The following is a 7,836-nucleotide window of genomic DNA, read 5'->3' on the forward strand; positions in this document are numbered from 1 at the left end:
ATGGCTAGATCACTTCATATCTTCAGCCGTGGTCCGTCAGCTACCCAACTTGGCGAATTGACAGGTGTCCGCCCAAAATCCAACACTCCCCGATCCTGTCGTGAGATACCTATATGTAGGCCTGAGGTACGCCTAATGCACACTACATGTACGTTATTGACATCCTCGAATACCAGAGTCAGTCGTTTGCTCCACCCCTTGGTCACGTTACTGACCCTGGAGTAACTGATGGATAATTTCGGGATGAGGCGGACAAATCCACTCTGCCCAATCAAAACGGCTCTTACATCTTTCCTTGAAAACAAACGCGCTCTCAATCTCGAATGCATGGGCCGCGAACTTGTTGTTACACGATCTTTTAAGAAGCATCTATCTAACCCCCCTCCCGCAATCGCCGAAAAACGTCGATAAATACCACAAAACAACAAAATATATAGTCAGTGCTTATCAAAGCAAGGAATGGATTGAATATACCTTATTGAGTAACGAGAAAGCAGTTTGTTTTTATTTGAAATATAGTACACAATTATCATCGAACAGCGTTGGTGTTGTGGTATTAGAGAGCAGCCGGCGATCCCACTTCAAGCCTGAGTGTAGGTTTATTGAGGGCATAAACTCGGTCATCAGTGCCGAGTGTTGCACTGAAGTTCATGATGCATTATAGAACACCAAAACTTATTCCTAGCCGAAGATCCTGCGTTGACCAAATTCTGTACGGACAACGCAAATAAAATCGTTTAGAATTAGGCCCCCGGCAGCGGCCAATCAGCTCCACCCGTGGGGCCTAATAGTATCAGGCTAATGAAGACCCCGGCGCTGTAATGTATTTATTATGTCATTATTGTGACGCCCGTGCGTAGACCGGTGCTTTTAGGACACGCAAAATATGTAGCTTTTCGGAGGGTGGGGAGACTATCCCAGCGCAGCGTTCCCTTTTTCTAGGGATGTGCATCAAAACCTGACAACCAACAATGCCTTTATGGTCAGAGCCAACGCCTGTTTGCAAGAGTGAGTCCAATGGCTAACGCACACGATTGGTCAATTGCCATCCCATGCACCCATTATAAACATTTAATTTGTTTGTGGTTTGAAGGAATTTTGAGATGGTTCTTAATGTTGTGTTGTATTTTTCTTTTCTTTTCTAGCTATTACCTGTGAACCCCCTGTCATATCAAACGGACATGTATCAGTCACCAAAGCAGCCGTGTATGGGTCAACTGTAACCTATCATTGTAACCAAGGCTTTGTTCTGGATGGGAAACGGAGCTCAAAGTGTAGTCAAAATGGAACTGACAATGCGTATGGGAAATGGACTGACCAGACGCCTGTGTGTAAAGGTAAAGTTCCTCCAGAGAGAAAGCTTTCTGATTTCCATTCTACATTTCCCCGATTTTTGGCTTTGATCGATATCATTATCGATACAATCCCGTACTTTGATTCTTTTGCCAGCCATCAGTTGCGACACACCATTATTACTGAATGGACAAGTAATAGCGGGTGGTCAAAGTACCCATGGCACGACAGTGATCTTTAGATGCGACGAAGCCTTCATTCTCGTAGGAAAGACAAATTCTACGTGTGTTCATGAAGATCCAAACAGCGCCAAGGGAAAGTGGTCAGAGCCAACGCCTGTTTGCAAGGGTAAGTCCTATGCCTACTGCACACCATTTGCCAATTGCCATCCCATGCACCCATAATAAACATTGAATTTGTTTGTGGTTTGAAGGGATTTTGAGATGGTCCTTAATGTTGTGTTGTATTCTTCTTTTCTTTTCTAGTTATTACCTGTGAACCCCCTGTCATATCAAACGGACATGTATCAGTCACAGAGGCAGCCGTGTATGGGTCAACTGTAACCTATCATTGTAACCAAGGCTTTGTTCTGGATGGGAAAGGAAGCTCCAAGTGTAGTCAAAATGGAACTGACAATATTTATGGAAAATGGACTAACCAGTCGCCTGTGTGTAAAGGTAAAGTTTCTCCCGATTGGAGCTTTCCTAATTTCCTTTCTACATTTCCCCCATGTTTGGCCTTGATCATTATCATTATCGATACAATCCCGTACGTTGATTCTTTTTCCAGCCATAAGTTGCGACACACCATTTTTACTGAATGGACAAGTAATAGCGGGTGGTCAAAGTACCCATGGCACGACAGTGAGCTTTAGATGCGACGAAGGCTTCATTCTCGTAGGAAAGACAAATTCTACGTGTGTTCATGAAGATCCAAACAGCGCCAAGGGAAAGTGGTCAGAGCCAACGCCTGTTTGCAAAGGTAAGTCCAATGGCTAACGAACACGATTGGTCAATTGCCATCCCATGCACCTATAATAAACATTTAATTTGTTTTTGGTTTGAAGGAATTTTGAGATGGTCCTTAATGTTGTGTTGTATTCTTCTTTTCTTTTCTAGCTATTACCTGTGAACCCCCTGTCATATCAAACGGATATGTATCAGTCACCAAAGCAGCCCTGTATGGGTCAACTGTAACCTATCATTGTAACCAGGGCTTTGTTCTCGATGGGAAAGGAAGCTCCAAGTGTAGTCAAAATGGAACTGACAATGTGTATGGGAAATGGACTGACCAAACGCCTGTGTGTAAAGGTAAAGTTCCTCCAGAGAGAAAGCTTTCTCATTTCCTTTCTACATTTCCCCCATTTTCGGTCATGATGATTATCATTATCGATACAATCCCGTACTTTGATTCTTTTTCCAGCCATCAGTTGCGACACACCATTATTATTTAATGGACAAGTAATAGCGGGTGGTCAAAGTACCCATGGCACGACAGTGAGCTTTAGATGCGACGAAGGCTTCATTCTCGTAGGAAAGACAAATTCTACGTGTGTTCATGAAGATCCAAACAGCGCCAAGGGAAAGTGGTCAGAGCCAACGCCTGTTTGCAAAGGTAAGTCGAAAGGCTACCGCACACGATTCGTCAATTGCCATCCCATGCACCCGTAATAAACATTTAATTTCTTTGTGGTTTGAAGGAATTTTGAGATGGTCCTTAATGTTGTGTTGTATTCTTCTTTTCTCTTCTAGCTATTACCTGCGAACCCCCTGTCATATCAAACGGATATGTATCAGTCACCAAAGCAGCTGTGTATGGGTCAACTGTAACCTATCATTGTAACCAAGGCTTTGTTCTCGATGGGAAAGGGAGCTCCAAGTGTAGTCAAAATGGAACTGACAATGTTTATGGGAAATGGACTGACCAGACGCCTGTGTGTAAAGGTAAAGTTCCTCCAGAGATGAAAGCTTTCCTCATTTCCTTTCTAAATTTCCCCCATGTTTGGCCTTGATCATTATCATTATCGATACAATCTCGTACTTTGATTGCTTTTCCAGCCATAAGTTGCAACACACAATTGTTACTGAATGGACAAGTAATAGCGGGTGATCAAAGTACCCATGGCACGACAGTGAGCTTTAGATGCGACGAAGGCTTCATTCTCGTAGGAAAGACAAATTCTACGTGTGTTCATGAAGATCCAAACAGCGCCAAGGGAAAGTGGTCAGAGCCAACGCCTGTTTGCAAAGGTAAGTCCAATGGCTAACGAACACGATTGGTCAATTGCCATCCCATGCACCTAAAATAAACATTTAATTTGTTTTTGGTTTGAAGGAATTTTGAGATGGTCCTTAATGTTGTGTTGTATTCTTCATTTCTCTTCTAGCTATCACCTGTGAACCTCCTGTCATATCAAACGGATATGTATCAGTCACCAAAGCAGCGGTGTATGGGTCAACTGTAACCTATCATTGTAACCAAGGCTTTGTTCTCGATGGGAAAGGAAGCTCCAAGTGTAGTCAAAATGGAACTGACATTGTGTATGGGAAATGGACTGACCAAACGCCTGTGTGTAAAGGTAAAGTTCCTCCAGAGAGAAAGCTTTCTCATTTCCTTTCTACATTTCCCCCATTTTCGGCCATGATCATTATCATTATCGATACAATCCCGTACTTTGATTCTTTTTCCAGCCATCAGTTGCGACACACCATTATTACTGAATGGACAAGTAATAGCGGGTGGTCAAAGTACCCATGGTACGACAGTGAGCTTTAGATGCGACGAAGGCTTCATTCTCGTAAGAAAGACAAATTCTACGTGTGTTCATGAAGATCCACACAGCGCCAAGGGAAAGTGGTCAGAGCCAACGCCTGTTTGCAAAGGTAAGTCGAAAGGCTACCGCACACGAGTGGTCAATTGTTATCCCATGCACCTAAAATAAACATTTAATTTGTTTGTGGTTTGAAGGAATTTCGAGATGGTCCTTAATGTTGTGTTGTATTCTTCATTTCTCTTCTAGCTATTACGTGTGAACCCCCCGTCATATCAAACGGATATGTATCAGTCAACAAAGCAGCCGTGTATGGGTCAACTGTAACCTATCATTGTAACCAAGGCTTTGTTCTCGATGGTAAAGGAAGCTCCAAGTGTAGTCAAAATGGAACTGACAAAGTTTATGGGAAATGGACTGAACAGACGCCTGTGTGTAAAGGTAAAGTTCCTCCAGAGAGAAAGCTTTCCTCATTTCCTTTCTACATTTCCCCCATGTTTGGCCTTGATCATTATCATTATCGATACAATCTCGTACTTTGATTGCTTTTCCAGCCATACGTTGCAACACACAATTGTTACTGAATGGACAAGTAATAGCGGGTGATCAAAGTACCCATGGCACGACAGTGAGCTTTAGATGCGACGAAGGCTTCATTCTCGTAGGAAAGACAAATTCTACGTGTGTTCATGAAGATCCAAACAGCGCCAAGGGAAAGTGGTCAGAGCCAACGCCTGTTTGCAAAGGTAAGTCCAATGGCTAACGAACACGATTGGTCAATTGCCATCCCATGCACCTATAATAAACATTTAATTTGTTTTTGGTTTGAAGGAATTTTTAGATGGTCCTTAATGTTGTGTTGTATTCTTCATTTCTCTTCTAGCTATTACCTGTGAACCTCCTGTCATATCAAACGGATATGTATCAGTCACCAAAGCAGCGGTGTATGGGTCAAATGTAACCTATCATTGTAACCAAGGCTTTGTTCTCGATGGGAAAGGGAGCTCCAAGTGTAGTCAAAATGGAACTGACAATGTTTATGGGAAATGGACTGACCAGACGCCTGTGTGTAAAGGTAAAGTTCCTCCAGAGAGAAAGCTTTCCTCATTTCCTTTCTACATTTCCCCCATGTTTGGCCTTGATCATTATCATTATCGATACAATCTCGTACTTTGATTGCTTTTCCAGCCATAAGTTGCAACACACAATTGTTACTGAATGGACAAGTAATAGCGGGTGGTCAAAGTACCCATGGCACGACAGTGAGCTTTAGATGCGACGAAGGCTTCATTCTCGTAGGAAAGACAAATTCTACGTGTGTTCATGAAGATTCAAAGAGCGCCAAGGGAAAGTGGTCAGAGCCAACGCCTGTTTGCAAGGGTAAGTCCAATGGCTACCGCACACGATTGGTCAATTGCCATCCCATGCACCTATAATAAACATTTAATTTGTTTTTGGTTTGAAGGAATTTTGAGATGGTCCTTAATGTTGTGTTGTATTCTTCTTTTCTCTTCTAGCTATTACCTGTGAACCCCCTGTCATATCAAACGGATATGTATCAGTCACCAAAGCAGCCGTGTATGGGTCAACTGTAACCTATCATTGTAACCAAGGCTTTGTTCTCGATGGGAAAGGAAGCTCCAAGTGTAGTCAAAATGGAACTGACAATGTGTATGGGAAATGGACTGACCAAACGCCTGTGTGTAAAGGTAACGTTCCTCCAGAGAGAAAGCTTTCTCATTTCCTTTCTACATTTCCTCCATCTTCGGCCATGATCATTATCATTATCGATACAATCCCGTACTTTGATTCTTTTTCCAGCCATCAGTTGCGACACACCATTATTATTTAATGGACAAGTAATAGCGGGTGGTCAAAGTACCCATGGCACGACAGTGATCTTTAGATGCGACGAAGCCTTCATTCTCGTAGGAAAGACAAATTCTACGTGTGTTCATGAAGATCCAAACAGCGCCAAGGGAAAGTGGTCAGAGCCAACGCCTGTTTGCAAAGGTAAGTCGAAAGTCTACCGCACACGATTGGTCAATTGCCATCCCATGCACCCATAATAAACATTTAATTTCTTTGTGGTTTGAAGGAATTTTGAGATGGTCCTTAATGTTGTGTTGTATTCTTCTTTTCTCTTCTAGCTATTACCTGTGAACCCCCTGTCATATCAAACGGATATGTATCAGTCACCAAAGCAGCTGTGTATGGGTCAACTGTAACCTATCATTGTAACCAAGGCTTTGTTCTCGATGGGAAAGGGAGCTCTAAGTGTAGTCAAAATGGAACTGACAATGTTTATGGGAAATGGACTGACCAGACGCCTGTGTGTAAAGGTAAAATTCCTCCAGAGAGAAAGCTTTCCTCATTTGCTTTCTACATTTACCCCATGTTTGGCCTTGATCATTATCATTATCGATACAATCTCGTACTTTGATTGCTTTTCCAGCCATAAGTTGCAACACACAATTATTACTGAATGGACAAGTAATAGCGGGTGATCATAGTACCCATGGCACGACAGTGAGCTTTAGATGCGACGAAGGCTTCATTCTCGTAGGAAAGACAAATTCTACGTGTGTTCATGAAGATCCAAACAGCGCCAAGGGAAAGTGGTCAGAGCCAACGCCTGTTTGCAAAGGTAAGTCCAATGGCTAACGAACACGATTGGTCAATTGCCATCCCATGCACCTATAATAAACATTTAATTTGTTTTTGGTTTGAAGGAATTTTGAGATGGTCCTTAATGTTGTGTTGTATTCTTCATTTCTCTTCTAGCTATTACCTGTGAACCTCCTGTCATATCAAACGGATATGTATCAGTCACCAAAGCAGCGGTGTATGGGTCAAATGTAACCTATCATTGTAACCAAGGCTTTGTTCTCGATGGGAAAGGGAGCTCCAAGTGTAGTCAAAATGGAACTGACAATGTTTATGGGAAATGGACTGACCAGACACCTGTGTGTAAAGGTAAAGTTCCTCCAGAGAGAAAGCTTTCCTCATTTCCTTTCTACATTTCCCCCATGTTTGGCCTTGATCATTATCATTATCGATACAATCTCGTACTTTGATTGCTTTTCCAGCCATAAGTTGCAACACACAATTGTTACTGAATGGACAAGTAATAGCGGGTGGTCAAAGTACCCATGGCACGACAGTGAGCTTTAGATGCGACGAAGGCTTCATTCTCGTAGGAAAGACAAATTCTACGTGTGTTCATGAAGATTCAAAGAGCGCCAAGGGAAAGTGGTCAGAGCCAACGCCTGTTTGCAAGGGTAAGTCCAATGGCTACCGCACACGATTGGTCAATTGCCATCCCATGCACCTATAATAAACATTTAATTTGATTGTGGTTTGAAGGAATTTTGAGATGGTCCTTAATGTTGTGTTGTATTCTTCTTTTCTCTTCTAGCTATTACCTGTGAACCCCCTGTCATATCAAACGGATATGTATCAGTCACCAAAGCAGCCGTGTATGGGTCAACTGTAACCTATCATTGTAACGAAGGCTTTGTTCTCGATGGGAAAGGAAGCTCCAAGTGTAGTCAAAATGGAACTGACAATGTGTATGGGAAATGGACTGACCAAACGCCTGTGTGTAAAGGTAAAGTTCCTCCAGAGAGAAAGCTTTCTCATTTCCTTTCTACATTTCCTCCATTTTCGGCCATGATCATTATCATTATCGATACAATCCCGTACTTTGATTCTTTTTCCAGCCATCAGTTGCGACACACCATTATTATTTAATGGACAAGTAATAGCGGGTG

The 7,836-nt window shown here is 42.5% G+C and overlaps 1 long non-coding RNA gene across 1 annotated transcript; it reads left to right on the forward strand.

Annotated features, from left to right (window-relative positions):
- Window positions 1–4,979: 4,979 nt before the first annotated feature.
- LOC135486418 (uncharacterized) lies at window positions 4,980–5,934 on the forward strand. The gene is made up of 4 exons (XR_010446696.1): window positions 4,980–5,138; window positions 5,252–5,443; window positions 5,581–5,772; window positions 5,885–5,934. It is a non-coding gene; the product is annotated as an uncharacterized LOC135486418 (long non-coding RNA).
- The last annotated feature ends 1,902 nt before the right edge of the window (window positions 5,935–7,836 follow it).

The sequence above is a fragment of the Lineus longissimus genome, chromosome 4, assembly GCF_910592395.1.
Source record: "Lineus longissimus chromosome 4, tnLinLong1.2, whole genome shotgun sequence".
NCBI lineage: Eukaryota > Metazoa > Nemertea > Pilidiophora > Heteronemertea > Lineidae > Lineus > Lineus longissimus.